At 36.9% G+C, this 19,273-nt stretch overlaps 1 pseudogene; it reads right to left on the bottom strand.

The window, feature by feature from the left end:
* Window positions 1-1,754: 1,754 nt before the first annotated feature.
* LOC149257283 (putative germin-like protein 3-2) lies at window positions 1,755-2,620 on the bottom strand (annotated as a pseudogene).
* Between the last annotated feature and the right edge of the window lie 16,653 nt (window positions 2,621-19,273).

Here is a 19,273-nt window from a genome sequence, read left to right as displayed (position 1 = left end):
AGTCACGCATAGTAAGATGTAACATCCCACTTCAACATATACTTAAATATGATAAGTTATGATTGAAAGAAATTACCACTATTCACCATTATTGTCCATGTTTGTTAATGGTTGCCCATGGCCAACCATGATGACTATGTTGACCATGGGTGGACATGTAATATCCCTCTAATTTCAATTAGAATTCAATAGAATAGTCTCCTTCTCATATATTCAATAGAATAGTCTCCTGGGAAACCTATGGGAGAGAGCATGTTCCTCCCAACCAATGAGTTACTACCAGTAATTCCCCCAGAGGTCAATTTCTTGCCTCTTGAAACAACAAACCCGTATGTATTCCTTAGTGGTATTTTATAATTCTTCCCAACATATTTTTCCTTTAATTAGCTAGGCTTTCCTTTTTAATTAGGAAAAATTCTTTCCTTTCGCCTTTAAAGCACATCTTTCTCTCTAGTTGTGCTTTCTTTTCCTTTTCATCCAGCTAAATTCTTAACTTAATCATTTCTCTCTAGCTAAATTCTTAACTTAATCATTCTCTCTCATTATGATATTTCATCAATAATAATTTAGCATAATATTTCTCTTCAATTATGCTATTTTCTTAATATTAATTTCTCCTCGGATTTTTCTTAGGAAAATATTTGGTACGGCTATGTGGACTTAACCACTTGGCAATATTCTAAAATAGAAAAAAGTCCCTATTACTTATGTTTTCTTTCCCATACAATTCCCAACAAAACATGTATTCATAATATAAAATTTCATTCCATAATCCATCAATTCCAATCCTTGCTATCACAATCACTAAATTCAAATAATAACCACAATAATCTAAAAATAGTCATGCCTTTCAAAATAAGAGCACCAGGGGTATCACATGTCCTCGGATTCTCCTCTCTTAATTTCCAAGCAATATGATAATCTCTTGAAAATGTATTCCTCCTTTCCCATACCAAATTAAAAAAAAATAAATAAATAAATGGAAATTTAATTTTGCCATTCAAATACAAAATCCAAAATCCAAAAGTCATTAAAAATCAATTTAAGAACATATTTTGAAATCAAATTTCAAACGATTTATCTCGTCCACCCGAAGCAAAACCTAAATTGAAATCATGTCCGCCATACACAAAATCTAAATTTAAAGTAGTGTCACCAGAGGAAAAAACTAAATCTAATCACTCAATCATTTAGTCTTTATAATGCCGTGAGTGTATTTTTTTCACCTCAGCCATATATTTGTTTTGTTTGGAAGAGAGGCATGATGATGCCGTGGTCGATGTATTGAGCGGAGATATTAGGGTATGTTGTGTCAAAGAGTAAACGATCGCAACACGGAAATTTCACATTACCAAAAAGGACACCAGTACGGATTAAATGATAAGAGTGTTTCTTTATATCCCGTCTTTAATTCAAAGTCAAATACTTTTCTTTTGTTTGCATCACAATTAAAAGACAAATACTTTTATTTTGTTTGCATCAGAGGAGATGCATCGTGCAGCGCTCCATCAATTCAACCGATAAGCTATTAGGCAGTGTCATGTCCTTTAAACAGAAACAGAAAGGTGTAAATGATTATAACATAAAACTCTCAAACACCCATATTGATGTAAAATTTTCCTTTATTGCATATAGAGGAGTCACGACTGTACACGTACGTGAGGGAAAGAGAGGTTTTATTTATTTATTTGTTTGTTTGGTCGCATAACAGCGGACGAATGACTGGTGACTCCTGGCATGAATGAATGATTGAATTAGATGAGTGGGCATCAACCCAAGAATTTCCTTTGGAGAAGTTGCACGAGGGAGGCATCGATCTTGAAAGCTTTGGCCAGAAGGGAGGCATCAACCGGGGAGAGGCTCCAAACAAGGATTGGGCGACCTGCTGGGTTCCTGGAAGCTGGCTGCTCAGTGCAGCGATGGCCACTGCGTTGCCATAGCCCACGTTCTGTTGGAAGTGCACCAGACCTTTGGGGAACACGAACACGTCTCCCTTCTCAAGCGTTTTGCTGAACAATTTATTGGCAGTGGTGATAAAGCCGACTGAGAGAGTACCCTCCATGACCACCAAGATTTCTGTGGCCCGCGGATGAGTGTGAGGGGGATTAAGGCCGAGAGGAGCAGCGAAATCAATCCGAGCCATGGAGATTCCCAAGGTGTTTAAGCCTGGTATCTGCATTACATTGGCTGCAGTGACGTTGGATCCCATCATGTTACTTGTATCCCCTGCAATATTTAATCCCCTGAACATGAAGTCATTTGCGGTAACATTGCTTGCATCCTTACACGGGAACCCGTTCACATTAACTGCAATTACAGTCAAATAAACATATATATATATGATCAGATTATATTACTATTCACATCGCATGAAACGAATCGAAAACCTAATAAACATATATATGATCAGATTATATTATTATTCACATCGCATGAAACGAAACGAAACCCTGATAAGCAAACACATGATCACGGCCTCAAACTCAAAGTCTTACATACCTCCACTCTTCGTGTCAGCCACACAAACGTCTTGTAAAGGATCTGCATCACCTGCACGCACAATATTAACAATATTATGCGCCACTAGTACTACAAGCGCTAGCGCTAGAAAGGATTTCATGACTGGACTGCAGGCAACTGACTGACTACTATTCTTCGATTCGATTCGAGTAGATGCTCCCTCTGATCTGATCTGATCCTTAGATGATAGATGGAGTCTGATGAAATATGAAGATGATAGATTGAGTTTGGTGAAATATGAAGAGCATTCTTCTTTTTTATAACAGCAACGCCGCCAACGCCAAGTTCTTGAGTTAAATTTGCTTGCTTGATGGACTCCTTCTTTGTACTTGGACGCGGTTGCGTGTTTCGAAATTAAAATTGAGAAAGACGCAGTCATAGTCATTGGCTACCCAACCCCAATCCCGTCCGCCACATATGACCCTGTCCTTATTGGATCTGGCTGCGTCTCAACCAACCAAGGGAAGAAGGGATATGTTTTAGATTTAAGTATCTCAACGAAGCTGTCAACAATTTCGGGTTTCATTTCTTCATGCAGACTTGGTCAGTCTGTCTACTCGTAGCAGAAACATTCTGTTTTTCTTTTATTTGTTAAACAGAAAAGTATTGCACAACACACCTTTTCCATTTGGAAATATTTTTTTAAATATATAAACTTTGAACTAAGTCGTCCACAATTAAATATATATATATAGACAGTCATCGATGTGATGTTTAACATTATTTTGTATTTATCACGCGCATTTACTGTACCAAACCATATTCGTTTTCCCATCTCCAAACATATCGCTATGCTCTTCATCAAGATTATTTCCATTGTGTGTGTTAACCCTCCGGGAAAGCAGCTAAGTCAAACATTGTTCAATAACATGAAACAGCCACTCTTTAATTAAAAAACAAGAACAACTTCTTAATTTAGTAACCGGAGAACCCACTGTAATAACCATTTTTCATCCACCTCATTTCTTAGTAGTTTTCTGATATTGTGGTTTCTTTCTATGGATATCAATGGTGGATTGATAAGTTGCTATCTTTTAAATTATTTCAGTGTGAAAGATAATTTGCAAATTTATGTTTCTTATCAAAATATCAATTTCTTTCCTTTTTTTTTTAATTAAATTTTTCATTTCTTTTAAGTGTTGAATATGTAATTTAAACTGCGCATTTATAACTCCAAAACCGCCAGAACGAAACCATAAACCGCTTGAGGGATATCGGACCGCTTTTGCGTGAAGGCAGTTTCCGTATATTTGAGCCCGATGCAATCAAATTTGGGCACGTGTTCCTCCCTCTACGTCATCATACGTAATATTTCGGGACGTAAAGTTCAGTCAAGTGATGGCTCCCGATATCTCCGTCAATCGTCCGATCCGCTCCATCATTCTCGTCCGTTGATTTATTCAAACCTGCATTCGAGCTAGCATTTATGAACTTGCGTGGAGTAAGTTTTAAGTTTGGTTGACCATACCTTTTATTAATGCATTGTCATAGGTGTAGGTAATGGTTTTAAGTTTTTATATACGGCATGTATTTATTTTGTCGTTGACCATATGTATTGTAAAACCCACGGTAGTATAGAATGTTTTTGCATTAAGTTTTTTAATAACGAGCCAAACATATATGCTTGCGGAGTTGTTCATTGAATCAACAACGAAACACACAGCAGTGTGTAGAAAAAGAAGAACAGGGGCCGTGGGTAATTTTTCTTTGAAGTAATGTAATGAAACTGAAGTTTTTGCACAGCAATGCATAAAGACAGAAGGAGGAGTGCATAAGTTTTCAGTAAGGTTTTAATGTGACCAGTGTATGAAGTAAAAAGCGTATGGTGTGAGTTTTTTTTATAAGTGAATGTAATGAAATTTTTATTGTGTGTGCACAAATTTGTTTTACAGCAATAATGTAAAAAGGGTTTTACAGCAGTAAACCCAGCTCAGTAAATTCTTAGGTGGAGACAGAGTTTTGTTGGATGAATGTTTTTTTTTGGTGAATCCCTCTCAGGAAAGAGGATGAAGTTTGTATCAGACATTTTGTTTTAATGAATAGATATGTTTTTATGGTGATGTAATACTCTGCTCTCAGTCATTTTTTTTAAAAGCTTCCCTGTGCACAAAAGATCCTGTGGAGTAAAGGAAACAGAGCATTGCCTCTGTGTGTTCGATTTTTTTTTGTTTTTGGTATTTTCTCAGAAAAATCCCCAATAGTGGTATCAGAGTAGGCTTAGGCTCTTTGAAAGTGTTCAAGAAGCTGAAAGGAGGAGTCTTTTGTTGCAGCAGTAAATCTTCTCCAGCAGAGTGAAGACACAGTCAACAAAAGATTCAGGTATTCCTCAAAGTTTTCTTTTTGTTACTGCTGAAGAGACAGTCAGTGTTTTAAATACACAGTCAAGGAATGGCTAGCACAAGCACTAGCATGGGTATGTTTAATACCCAGCTCCCACAGTTCAATGGGAAAAACTATGACTATTGGGCAATAACTATGAGAGCCCTGTTTGCCTCTCAAGATTTATGGGAAATAGTTGAAGATGGTTTTGAAGAACCAGCAGATGAAAATGAGTTCAATGCATTAACTCAGGGAGAGAGAGATCTGCTGAAGAGCAATAGGAAGAAGGATTCAAAAGCCCGTGTGTTGTTGTATCTAGCAGTAGACCAGAGTGTGTTTCCAAGGTTAGCAGCAGCTAAGACAGCCAATGAAGCATGGCAAACCCTCAAGAAAGCCTATCAAGGCATGGAGAGAGTGAAGACAACAAAACTACAATTGCTGAGAAAAGATTTTGAGAATCTGAACATGAAGGAGTCAGATAATATTGACTCATTCTTCACACATGTGATTGGTTTGGTCACACAGATGAGGACTCATGGAGAAACCATTGAAGAAAAGAGGATTGTGGAGAAAATATTGAGGGTCTTACCCTCAAAGTTTGATGCGATTGTCACCACCATAGAGGAGACAAAGGATCTCTCAAACTTTTCAGTCGATGAGCTTCATGCATCACTGATAACACATGAGCAGAGGTTGAGTAGAAATGAAAACTCATCTCTAGAGCAAGCCTTCAAGACCCAGATGTCCTTTGGAAGAGGAAGAGGTCAAGGCAGAGGAAACAAGAGAGGAAGAGGCAGAAGCCAGAACAGAGGTGAAAGGAACAGCCCAACAAATGTTCAAGGAAGAGGCAGCAATCCAAATCAGAACCAAGGCCAAGGCAGTAGCCAACAAAGAGGACAACATCATGCTCAAGGACAAAGGTATGAAAAATCCAATGTCCAATGCTATTATTGTGAAAAATAAGGGCATTATGCCAGTGAATGTAGGAAGAAGCAACATGATATGAACAATAGATCAAATGCAAATGTCACTAGAGAAAACAGCAGTCAAGATAATGTGTTGTTAGCTTGTAACATGGCCGAAACAAACAGAGAAGACATATGGTTTTTAGACTCAGGTTGCAGCAACCATATGACAGGAAACATAGCCCTCTTTTCTGCTCTAGATTAGAATATGAAATCAGAAGTTACACTAGGAACTGATAGTAAAATCTCTGTTATGGGAAAATGAGAGGTAAAAATATTTACAAAGCAAGGAGAAAGGAAAACCATAGCAGATGTCTACTATGTCCCCGGAATGAGATGTAACCTCTTGAGTATTGGACAGCTTGTTCAAAAGGGGTACAATGTTTTCTTTGTGAATGATGTGTGCACCATCATGGATATATCACCCAGCAAACGATGCATTGCTGAAGTAAAAATGACAAGGAACAGGATGTTCCCTCTCAGGATCAGGGCAGATTTGAAAAACAAAAATGAAATTGCAGCAGTTACCCAAGAGGCTTTCCAAAGCGTGCCAAAGGATGAAAATTGGTTGTGGCACTTGAGATTTGGACATCTCAATTTTGGAGGTCTAAATTTGTTGAGTAGGAAAGGAATGGTAAGAGGATTACCATTGATAGAGAAACCAGACAACCTTTGTGAAGGTTGCATTTTGGGGAAACAACATAGAGAAAGTTTTCCATCAGGGAAGAGCATAAGGGCAAAGGCACCCTTAGAAATCATCCACTCAGATTTATGTGGACCAATGCAAGCTCCATCATTAGCAGGCAGCCAATATTTCCTAACATTCATTGATGACTTTACAAGAAAAACTTGGGTATATTTCCTTAAAAACAAAAGTGAAGTGTATGAGAAATTCCGAAATTTCAAGGCACTTGTGGAAAACCAAAGCGGGCTGCATATTAAAGTTTTGAGAACTGATAGAGGAGGTGAGTATATCTCCAAGGAGTTTCTACGTTTTTGTAGAGAAAATGGAATTCATAAACAGTTTACAGCAAGGTACACTCCGCAGCAAAATGGAGTTGCTGAAAGGAAGAACAGGACCATCATGGATATGGCGAGGAGCATGTTGAAGGCAAAGCATTTGCCAAATGATTATTGGGCTGAAGCTGTACATTGTGTAGTTTACATTTTGAATAGGTGTCCTACAAAAGCAGTGTTGAACAAAGTGCCAGAAGAAGCATGGAGTGGGAGAAAGCAAGGTGTCACCCACATGAGAGTTTTTGGATGTGTGGCCTATGCACACATACCAGATCAGCTAAGGAGGAAGTTGGACAGCAAAGGGGAGAAATGCATCTTCATTGGGTACAGTGAGGAATCCAAAGCTTACAGGTTGTATATCCCATCTACCAAGAAGTTTTTTGTCAGCGGAGATGTTCAATTCATTGAAGAGGAAGCTTGGGATGGAAGCATAGAGAAGACAGTTAATGTTAAAAACTATTTGTCTCATGATGAAGATGATGAGGAGGTGGCTGAAATGCATCCCAAACAGCAGCACCAACACAAGGACAACAAGGGACACCATTGAGGATAAATGAAAGTGCTTCTCCAAGCACACCACAAGGAGGAAATTCAAGTGCGTCTTCAAGCACTTGCACACCAAATGAAAGAGGTAAGAAATTTAGAAATCTAAGTGATATTTATGATGAAGGAATGAATTCCTTGTTTGCTTTATGTTGTCATGTTGATGATCCTATTCATTTCGAAGATGCAATTAAAGATAAGAAATGGATAGAAGCTATGGATGAGGAAATGAATGCCATAGAGAGAGACAAAACATGGGATTTGGTTGAGCTACCAAAAGACAAAGAAGTAATTGGAGTCAAATGGGTTTACAAGACTAAGAGCAATGCTGAAGGTAAAATAGAAAGACACAAGGCAAGGCTGGTTGTCAAAGGGTACAAGCAGCAGTATGGGAGAGACTATGAGGAGACTTTCGCACCGGTTGCAAGAATGGAAACTGTGAGAGCAGTGCTGTCCATAGCAGCACACAACAAATGGAAAGTCTACCAAATGGACGTGAAGTCAGCACTCCTAAATGGAGTGTTAAAGGAAGAGGTTTACATTGAACAACCTCTAGGCTATGAGAAGAAAGGTGAAGAGCACAAAGTGTGCAAATTGAAGAAAGCTCTTTATGGGCTGAAGAAAGCGCCAAGAGCATGGTACAGGAGGATAGATTCATATCTATTGGATAATGAATTTGATAAGTGTGAAGGAGAACCCACCGTCTACATCAAAGAAAAATATGGTAAAATTTTAATTGTTGCCTTATATGTTGATGATGTTATTTTCACAGGTAATGATGATCAGCTCATTAAGAATTTTAAATTAGTCATGAAGGAAGAATTTGAAATGACCGACATGGGTTTCTTGAGATACTTCTTAGGCATAGAAGTAGATCAAAATGAAAAAGGAATTTTTATCTCACAAGCAAGATATGTAAATCAAGTATTGGACAGATTTAACATGCAAGAATGCAAAGCAGCGATCACTCCCACAGTAATGGGATTAAAACTCAGCAATGAGGACAGCAGCAAGGATTTTGATCCTAGTTTGTACAAGAGTATTGTTGGTAGCCTTATGTATTTAACATCAACTAGGCCTGACATTATGTATGCTGTTAGTTTAATTTCCAGATTTATGGAGAGACTAAAGGAGGCACATTGGCAAGCAGCAAAAAGAATTTTAAGGTATGTCAAAGGTACCAAAATGTTTGGAATTTTATATAATGTCTCAGAACATTCAGATTTGGTTGGATACACTGATAGTGATTGGGCTGGAAGTGTAGATGATCAGAAAAGCACTTCCGGTTATGTTTTTCATATGGGTTCAGGAGCCATTTCATGGGCTTCTAAGAAGCAGTCCATTGTAGCACTGTCTACAGCAGAGGCTGAATATGTGGCAGCTATAGCAGCAGCATGTCAAGCAGTTTGGATGAGAAGAATGTTGAGGAGATTAGGGCAAGAGTAGGCAAAAGCGACAATGATTTTTTGAGACAATAGCTCAGCTATTGCATTGTCAAAGAATTCAGTGTTTCATAAGAGAACAAAACACATTGATACAAGGTTTCACTACATCAGAGAATTGGTGAGCAATGGAGAAATTGTTCTAGAACATTGCAGGACTCAAGAACAGGTTGCAGACATTTTGACAAAGCCATTGGATCAGAAAAGCTTTGAATTTTTGAGGAAGTGTCTGGGTATGACTGAATGTCCAGCAGTTGAAATTAAAGGGGAGTGTTGAATATGTAATTTAAACTGCGCATTTATAACTCCAAAACCGCCAGAAAGAAACCATAAACCGCTTGAGGGATATCGGACCGCTTTTGCGTGAAGGCAGTTTCCGTATATTTGAGCCCGATGCAATCAAATTTGGGCACGTGTTCCTCCCTCTACGTCATCATATGTAATATTTCGGGACGTAAAGTTCATTCAAGTGATGGCTCCCGATATCTCCGTCAATCGTCCGATCCACTCCATCATTCTCGTCCGTTGATTTATTCAAACCTGCATTCGAGCTAGCATTTATGAACTTGCGTGGAGTAAGTTTTAAGTTTGGTTGGCCATACCTTTTATTAATGCATTGTCATAGGTGTAGGTAATGGTTTTAAGTTTTTATATACGGCATGTATTTATTTTGTCGTTGACCATATGTATTGTAAAACCCACGGTAGTATAGAATGTTTTTGCATTAAGTTTTTTAATAACGAGCCAAACATATATGCTTGCGAAGTTGTTCACTGAATCAACAATGAAACACATAGCAGTGTGTAGAAAAAGAAGAACAGGGGCCGTGGGTAATTTTTCTTTGAAGTAATGTAATGAAACTGAAGTTTTTGCACAGCAGTGCATAAAGACAGAAGGAGGAGCGCATAAGTTTTCAGTAAGGTTTTAATGTGACCAGTGTATGAAGTAAAGAGCGTATGGCGTGAGTTTTTGTTATAAGTGAATGTAATGAAATTTTTACTGTGTGTGCAAAAATTTGTTTTACAGCAGTAATGTAAAAAGGGTTTTACAGCAGTAAACCCAGCTCAGTAAATTCTTAGGTGGAGACAGAGTTTTGTTGGATGAATGTTTTTTTTGGTGAATCCCTCTCAGCAAAGAGGATGAAGTTTGTATCATACATTTTGTTTTAATGAATAGAAATGTTTTTATGGTGATGTAATACTCTGCTCTCAGTCATTTTTTTTTAAAAGCTTCCCTGTGCACAAAAGACCCTGTGGAGTAAAGGAAACAGAGCATTGCCTCTGTGTGTTTGATTTTTTTTTGTTTTTTGGGATTTTCTCAGAAAAATCCCCAACATTAAGTTAATTGATAAAAAAATTTAAAAATGTACTCATAAATTTAATTTAAAACAATATCTCATAAAATATATATTGTTTTATTTTTAATAACTTCCAACATAACTAAAAAAAATTATTGCTATGATGAGTCTTTCACCTTCTTAATTGTATGTTCTTGATGAGCATTGTGTTAACTGTCCCCAAAGAAGCTAAGTCAAACTTCGTTCAATATTAATATTAAAATTAACCTAAGATGAAGACTACCCTAATCCTTACTCCAAAAAAAAACTCCATTTCCTACTTGTTAAAAACTAATTTGCAAAATTATATTTCCTATTAACATTTCAAATGCTTTTTACCAATTTTTAGTCAATTTTTTTATTTTTATTAATTTATAAAACTTAAATTAATAGTTTTCTAATCAAATATGTGTGCTACACAATAAATTTGATTTAAAACAATATCACATAAAAATATATCAAACTTAAATTAATAATTTTCTCATCAAATATGTGTGCTAGACAATAAATTTGATTCAAAAGAATATCACATATAAACGTATGTTCTTTTTTTTTAATAACTTCTTACTGTACCAAAAAAAAAAGAAATGTGTTGTTATGATTCTTTTTTTACCTTCTCAATTATATTGCATTATTTAAAATGCATGCATTGAATTTGAAAATGATATAGAATTAAACTAATTCAAGCTTAAGAAAAAAAAAATGTTTATAAAAATGTAAACTATAATTAATAGTGATAAACAAAAATGAATGCAATGTAGATATCTAGATAATAATACTATCTAGTCATTTATATGGTTATGATGATGATGATGATTAGCACTCACCAAGGTCTACATGGTCCATGGAACCTTTAGATGGTAAGAGACTCCTACGAATTCTTTTACATTTTATTTTTATGCTCAGAAAGCATTATCAGAAAGGGGTGGCATGAGGGGGAGGGATTTTCATTAATCCCGAAGGAATCATTGAATATAGATATGCTTGGGGGCTTGGATGGAAGAAAAACAACCAAGCAAAAGCGTATGGCTTGTTCCTCGGTCTCGCATTGGCCCAAAATAAGGGCATAAAAACAATACAGGTATTAGGGAACTCCATGATAATTATTAGGCATATGATCTATGCTTCATCAGCTAAAAGCACTACCTTAAACCAAATAATCAAGAGATCCCAAGGGTTGATCCCCTCCTTCGAATTGGTGTCTTTCTTCCATAGTCTCAGAGGAAATAATCACAAAGCTGACAAACAGCCTAACCATGCATACCAGTTGAGAGAAGAAAGGAGTATTGTGAATGAGGTCGCGGGCATGACTAGCATCCCAAAAGTGTGTTGATGAGATACAAATTCTGGATTGTGGAGGTTTCTCTTAGCCTTACAAGGAAGTTAACAAAATTAATATTTGGGACTTTTCTTTTAGATTATTAGGGTAGCTAATTGGCCTCTCCCGCCTCCCCTTATCCCTCCCCCTTTCCTTCCCCTCCTCTCCCCTTCACTTTCTTTCCCCTCTTCCCTATTTATCCCCCCCCCCATCCGTTCCCTCTATCATTCCCCTTTCTTTTTCCCTTTCGCTCTCCTCTCCCATTCCTTCCCGCCTCCCCTCCTTACCGTCATATTCCCCACCCTTGCCCACCTCATCCCCCTACCCCTTGGCCCTTTCGCATCACTCCATGTAATCCTTGGCCTGTCATGGAACCCCGTGGCAAGCGCATCCTTTTCTTACACCTGCGACGTCTCTATGATTGTCGCCATAGTACAACACTCGTTCATGGAAGGGACCTCTGTGTGTGTTATCAATTCCCACACCTTGGTTCCTTGTGAAAAGGTCGGTGCACCACCTTGGGTGATTGCAAGATAATGGGGATTTCGGAGAAGTTTAATTATGGAGCACAAAACGACCCTGATCACTTGTGGGAGGAAACTTAGGATGGGAATGATGGACCAAGAGAAGAACTAGGAAATCATAGTGGACGCCTGCGAATTATGGAAATACATCGGGATCTCACCTCCATTAGCTTATTCACATGGTACTACATCATCACACTTTCCTACATCTGCTATATAAGGAATAACGGTATGTTCATTTTTCATGGTTCAAGGTTCCTTAATGATCAGGTGGCCTCTGTGAAGGCGTGGCGGCTAAAGCTGAGGTCGTTGTGAGTTAGTTGTTGGGTTTGGGTTGAAGGGAAGAAACTCAAGGCATCATATGAGCTTGAGATTTTGAGTGGGAAGCTTCAGGGGGCCACGGGTCTGAGTGGAGTTGATGGTTTCAGTGTCGTTGTAGGGTTTGGTGTTGTTATTTGGCTGAATTGGGATTGGCTTCTGGTCTAGAACCTCAAGGAAGATTTGAGAGTAGAATCGTAGAGTAAAGTCTGTATGAATACGATCGATTTTAAGATTATTGTTCGAGAGAATGTTTATAAACTTCTGAACTTGAGGGTGTCTTGGGTCAGAACCTTGGGGCTTCGTTGGAGGCCAGTGAGGTGGATGAGTTGGTGGATGGTCGGTTTCGGGAGCGGTGGGACATGAGCATCTCGGATTTGAGCTGGAGTGACAGAAGGTTCTTTGACATTCTGGGAAGTCTGAAAATGGATTCGAGTGTGCAAAGTATAGAGAATAGTTCCTGGTCAAGCTCTTGGGGCAGTCGCAGGTCGGGGTCAGGGGGGTCGCAGGTGGGAAATTATCTAGCTGGTAGGAGAAATCGGCGAACCTACATCAATTGTGTGCAGGACCACATGGAATTCAGGGAAGGCCTGGCTGTATTGCAACGCAACATGCATAATCAGCAGCAATAGAACCTGACTATACAGTAGAATCCTACGAATTCTTTTACATTTTATTTTTGTGCTCAAAAAGAATTATCAAATTAGTTCCAACATCACCATAGTTGTGCTAACTTGAATGGCAAAGAAGACTAGTAGAGTGACAGATATTTTGAAAATTAAATCAAAGGTCAGTAGAATATCACAATTCAAGAGAAGGTTCTTTTCATCTTCAACGCTCTTACTCTTGCAAATGTGACAAAATATTTCATCCCATGGCGTTTTCCGAAGTGACCAACACCCTATTTCACTATGAAGTTTATGAGAATTTGTTCCTATTTTAGCAATGTTTATTTACTTCTTAAATTAGTGAAAAAGAGAGATACTTTTGATCACAATAACCCACAACTTGGTCTAACATCTCATAAATTTCTTGCTCACATTGTTTATGGTTTTGAAAATTACATGGAATGGGATAAGTTGTTTGTTACTTTTGCGATTTCCCCTCCTCGCCTGTATTGGAATATGATCTAATTGAATGAGAGCCACAATGACAATGCAACAAACAGTGAATCAATGTGAGGGATTCAAATAAGATATTTGATATTAGCTTGTGTTACAATAACATATGTCTATGTTGTAGATATTGCAATTGTTTATAAAATCTAAATACTTCCTATTCATGGAGGTGATCGAGTGATCGTGTGAACCATCATCCAAAAATGACGCATAATATCTTGTCATTTTTACATAAAGAAGCTTTATAATCTAACACCCTCTCTTTAGACTTACACTTTTGAAAATGAAACTTACACATATTGGCACAATAAATAATAGAACCAAAAATCCTCCAAAGGCTTTAGCTTTGAAAGAAATGCTTGATTTAGTAAGACTCCTTCAATTTCCTCCCTATTCCACTGAATGGTATAGTCTCATAGACATTATCCAAGTTTCCCAACATCATTGGACATCATTATCACACGAAATATCTCATAGCCCTCAAAAAATGGTACAGTCTCCTAGATATTATCCAAGTTTCCAAATATAATTGGGCATCATTAGCATGTGAAATGTCTCATAACCACCTCATAAAGTTACGTTGTCAAACTTACAGATCCTACATACCTTAAACGATTGGAAAAAAATACCCATATGCATGTCTTAGAACCCTGATGAGGTATAGCTTCTCTAATCCAATAGTGTCCTAAACTATTAAAAAATTATCTCTCTTCCCCTACATCCCTCCCTATCTTCTAATTGTAGGCTCTTCAAGTTTTTACAATTGTAGGTTTTACATATCTATATTTTTCGAGCTTTGCTCCACTTGTTTGAGTTGTTGGAGCAAAGCAGTGACTCTCATCAAATGAATACAATAACATTTTTATCAACAAAGACATCTAAAATAAAATTCAATGGCACTTTTGATCATTGCATTGATTTGATATTTACAATCAATCTCTATGTTCCGACACATAAGCTCATTGAAATAGTGGACATGGCTACATTTGCATGTCCAATATCTCTTTTCTACCATGTTATCTCAACGTTATCTCTACCAAAAATACATCGAATTTGTAAACATTTCTCATCTCACTAGTTATTCTCAGCCTCCTAAAGGATATTGAAAGGCTATCGAGATATTTCTTGCATTTTATTTTGAATTTATAAATAAAATTGCTAACTAAGTGACCTTTAAAGTCACATAAACTGGTATCTCTTACTATGGTCTTAACCTTAAATATACCCACTTTTATAGCTAATAGAGAAACATCAAATGAATTTTATATAGATAATAGAGAAAGAGCACACGTCTCATCTTAGATATGAAAAAATTAAAACATCTTTCTAACTAAAAAAGTTAGCCTTCTTGTCTCGATAAATTGCAACAATCGTTCGTTCATTAATTATCCTCATCACATTTGGTCCAAGAATGATGTCGGCGTCCTTTGTGAACCGACTCATGGATCCATTAAAACAAGAATTGTAATAACAACATTCTTGATGGTAGATACTAGATAATATTTACCTATATTCTTCATTTTAGTCAGAAATATAAAATTCATCTATACCCTTCTATCTAGTCATAAGCATTGAAAATTTTTCCTCCACGCTCAATTTCACTTTTCTGGCATTCTCCCTCAAACTCCCAACAAGGAGAAACCTCAAAATATGGACAACCTGCAATCTCATTCGAACCCCTCCATATCTGATCCTTCTTCTTAAGCTTCCTCTCAGCTTCCTGTGCCAGGATCTCCTTTGATTAGTTCTACTAAATTTGTTCTTTCTTCTTTTTCATCTACTTCTTTACTCCTTTCAACCTCCCTATTGTGAGGTTCACACAGAATTCCTGCTCTGATACCACTTTGATGTAGGCCCAATCTGACCCTGCTTAAATCCCTGGCTTAGAAAACCCACAGTGCCCAAACCTCTATCAAAGAGGCACTTCCTTCAACCCTGTATAATAGCGTACAACTTACAAAATAATAATATAGTCACAGTGGGAGGCACTAAAGGGTATCAACCCTTTCTATATATATTCAAATTCTTGTGGCCTTGGCCCTTACTTATTAAAACAGGTGTGGATACCTCATGTGAATTGTACCTTGACTCCCCTCATGTAAGTGTAGAAAGCCCCAATTTCTCGTCAGTCTTAGGCTTCTCTTCATTCTCCTTGTGACCATGTCTTATAACCATGCGATCCATCATCCCGGGCCAAGTCCCTTACATTAAATCATAAAAAACATTTGGGCTTGAAGCTTCCCGGGATGGTCCACTTGTATTGTCTCGACATTGATTGGTATGTTGGCTTCTATGTCTGCCGCTACCCACATCCGATATTTACAAAGGCCTCATTACTTTGATATCTGGCTCACTAATAAAATAAGTCTCGGTATATCCGTATCTTAGCTTGCCCACACTCAACTCCGTGTAATGCTCCAAACAATCCCAGCCCTCTATTGATTAGATGGGATCACATGTTAGCCCAGTCCCAATCATCATGCCTATTCTAGTTAAGCACTCATCTTCTCTTTCTAGGATAATTCCTCCGGCTCGAAGTTGTCAAGAAACTGTTTTCTTATCCTTCTAGGATAAATCGTTTGACCTAGCGCTATCAATTTCGATCTCCCGATGCTCTCAAGTGACGAACTTCCATCGGGACTTCAAAACAAACTAGGTGTTGTGCTCGTCTTCGTGTTTGGATTCTTCTAGCAGTTTTTCCTCTATCCTCATCCTTTCTTTTTTAATCTTGGTCCTTCTCCAATCCTCTAGTCTTCTTCATACACACTTATACACATTGATTCATCATAGTTCTTCTTCAATCTCCTAGGATCACCATGATTCCACTGCTCTACTATAATCACTTCAGTTGCACGACTCTCTTAAGTGCATTCAATTCCTTTGTATTTTAATTGTTTTTTCAGATGTTGTCCCTCCTAAGCTTCAAACAACAGTCCTCTAGCCTCTGCGCACTTTTGACGGCAATTTCTCTTAGTGCAATTCCACCTGATCTTCGATTCACTTGCAATTAACATTTATATATTGAATTCAACATAATACACAGAATCAACTTCGTATTGTAAAAATACTTTGAGAGTGGCGAGAATCTCAGCAAGCAAGTCAAACATTTGCATCAAAGTGTTTCTTCTATTAATATATGTACATAAAATACTTTACATAGGCCCTTGTAGCCATATTTACATTGCATGGCCCTTTCTTGGCTTTGAAGCAATACTTGACACCTCAAGCCTCTTCGTTCTCTCTCTTTCCCCACACACACACATGATCTTATTCTAGCTACATATTTATACATAAGGATTCTGAACTATATTATGGTTTAGATCGATAAAATCCTCACCTAAAACCCCTATTCTAGGATTCCTAGGTCCATAAATATTTCAACAATCTAACTTCCCTCATTTCTCTCTAACTCTCTCAAATATTCTCGATATATATATTCTAAAAGAGAGATCTAGTTACAATACTGCTCATTTTCATCACTTGTGTACATTTCTTAAGAAAACATATGAAAACACAATTAAATAAATAATTGCACTCAATTAGGGAACCAACTCCCTTGGTAAATGAAAATGACTATTCTAGTCAAAAGTTATTTTGATTTGGAGGTAAGATGCTCGTGCATCAAAAACAATGGAGCTTTCCATAAAATTATGAAAATAAATAATCAAAAGTGTCAATACAGTAACTCACTCCTCCTTCAAGGACTAATGTAGAAGACAAGACTAGGTTTGATAGGACATTGATTGTGTATTGTGTGTGAGTGTTTGCAGAAAGTGATTTATCTTTTCAATGAATAGAAACTATCACAACCACATTAGTAGATGTGGTTGATATATGTCAATCAATATAATTTCCATACTTCTATTGGCATATAAAAGGTGCAAAATGTCGTCGATCGTCATATATCAAGCACAATTTATTAATGTGGTTGTGTTAGCTGATGATCAATGTGTGTGGGAAAGATTAGTAGACAACGGTTGACTATCCTTGACTATGGTAAATATGTTCAAGCTATAGTCGAGGATGGTTTACTATGGTAAACCTATAGTTGACTATGGATGACCATGCTAGTCCACTTCAACCTATACTTTAATATGATAGATTATGATTGAAAATGGTTTACCACTATTGACAATCATTGTCCATCTTTGGTAATGGTTGACCATGGCTGACTCTGGTCAACCATGATTACCATGTTGACCATGGGTGAGCATGATTTGAAAATTTTTACCATTCACTATGATAGATTATCATTCGCAATGGTTTACCACCACTGACCATGGCTTTCCATGTTTGATCATGGCTGAAAATGATGGTTAACCATGGCTGACTTACCTCGTCTCATGGATATTTTCTTAAGAAATTTTCATTGTTTTACCACATAAAATTTTAAGTGTTTTCTATCATTACTTCCTTGTTGAAAATGTTTATACAGATTCTAAAAACCAACAAGTGCTATAATAACACTAGTTAGAGGAAGACGAGTGGCAGAAGAAACCCTAGCCACAAGTTTGTAGGCCTGTTCTTTGATAAGGAATTTTTGTTTTGTCTTGATCTATAGATTGCTTGAAGAAACTCTCAAACCTGAAGAGGATATGTAGTTCATACAACCATCAAACATATAATTTTAAGCATTCACAAAGATCAAATAAGGGTACCTATGGTTGGATTATAGTCAATTTTGGGTAGAAAATTTTGTAAGGTTGTAGTCACGCATAGTAAGATGTAACATCCCACTTCAGCATATACTTTAATATGATAAATTATGATTGAAAAAAGTTTACCACTATTCACCATTATTGTCCATGTTTGGTAATGGTTGCCCATCGCTGCCTATTGCCAACCATGATGACTATGTTGACCATGGTGGACATGTAAGATCAGTCTAATTTCAATTAGAATTACTTGTAATCTATCAATATATATATATATATATATATATATATATATATATATATATATATATATATATATATATATATATATATATATATATATATATATATATATATATATATATATATATATATATATATATATATATAGATATAGATATCATAACACGATTTTCTTCAATTATTAAAGCCCTGCAACCTATCCTTGATAACGTATTGATCCATTTTCCAGATATCTTCTTCATGAAACAATGAGAGTTCACTCCCAACATTTTGTCTAGATTCATATATGGCATGGTATTCCAATTGAGGAACTTATTATGGATTAGGATCAACTCCTCAATGCGTAAAATATGTTTATTTGAAGTATTGATCTAACCAACCTTTCTGATAGTCAAAGGTTTATGTTATGCTTGCATTATAATATACAACTACTACAACCATAAGTACATTGCAATACCCAATTAATTGTTTGTGTTTAGCCTTGCTCCATATAAACCATGTTCTCGACCTTATGGTATGATATTATTTAAAAAATTACAAAGAGGATTAACCTATATCTCTGTAGGTTTCGTAGAGTTGACATATATATTAATGTATGGGAAAAAGGTTCACAATGATTAAATTCCTTGGTTAGAGATATATTTTTTTCCCTTATGCTTCTCAAGGTTCTCGACTCCGTGGAGTCCTCCGTGGCTATTTTATATTTCGTGGAGGCCTTCCCACCCTCGGCCCGTGTGAATTTGATATAGTTCGTGGTATGGTCCGCCTCTCAATCTGCTCAATAACATGTGTAATCTCGACGGTCCAGATTGCTCAGGGTTGATATCAATGGTGAATATATTTTGTTTTGGTCTTAAGTAACTACCTCCTTATGGCCCAACCACCACCTTCGTCTCATTTTCTCTTATGTTGTTTGTGAAACAAGCTATGAAATTGGAAGCTTTCTCTTGGTAAT

Source organism: Pinus tabuliformis, chromosome 6 (genome assembly GCF_031772625.1).
Source record: "Pinus tabuliformis cultivar Carrire ecotype Pingquan chromosome 6, CPIR1, whole genome shotgun sequence".
NCBI lineage: Eukaryota > Viridiplantae > Streptophyta > Pinopsida > Pinales > Pinaceae > Pinus > Pinus tabuliformis.
This window is presented reverse-complemented; position numbering and strand designations above follow the sequence as displayed.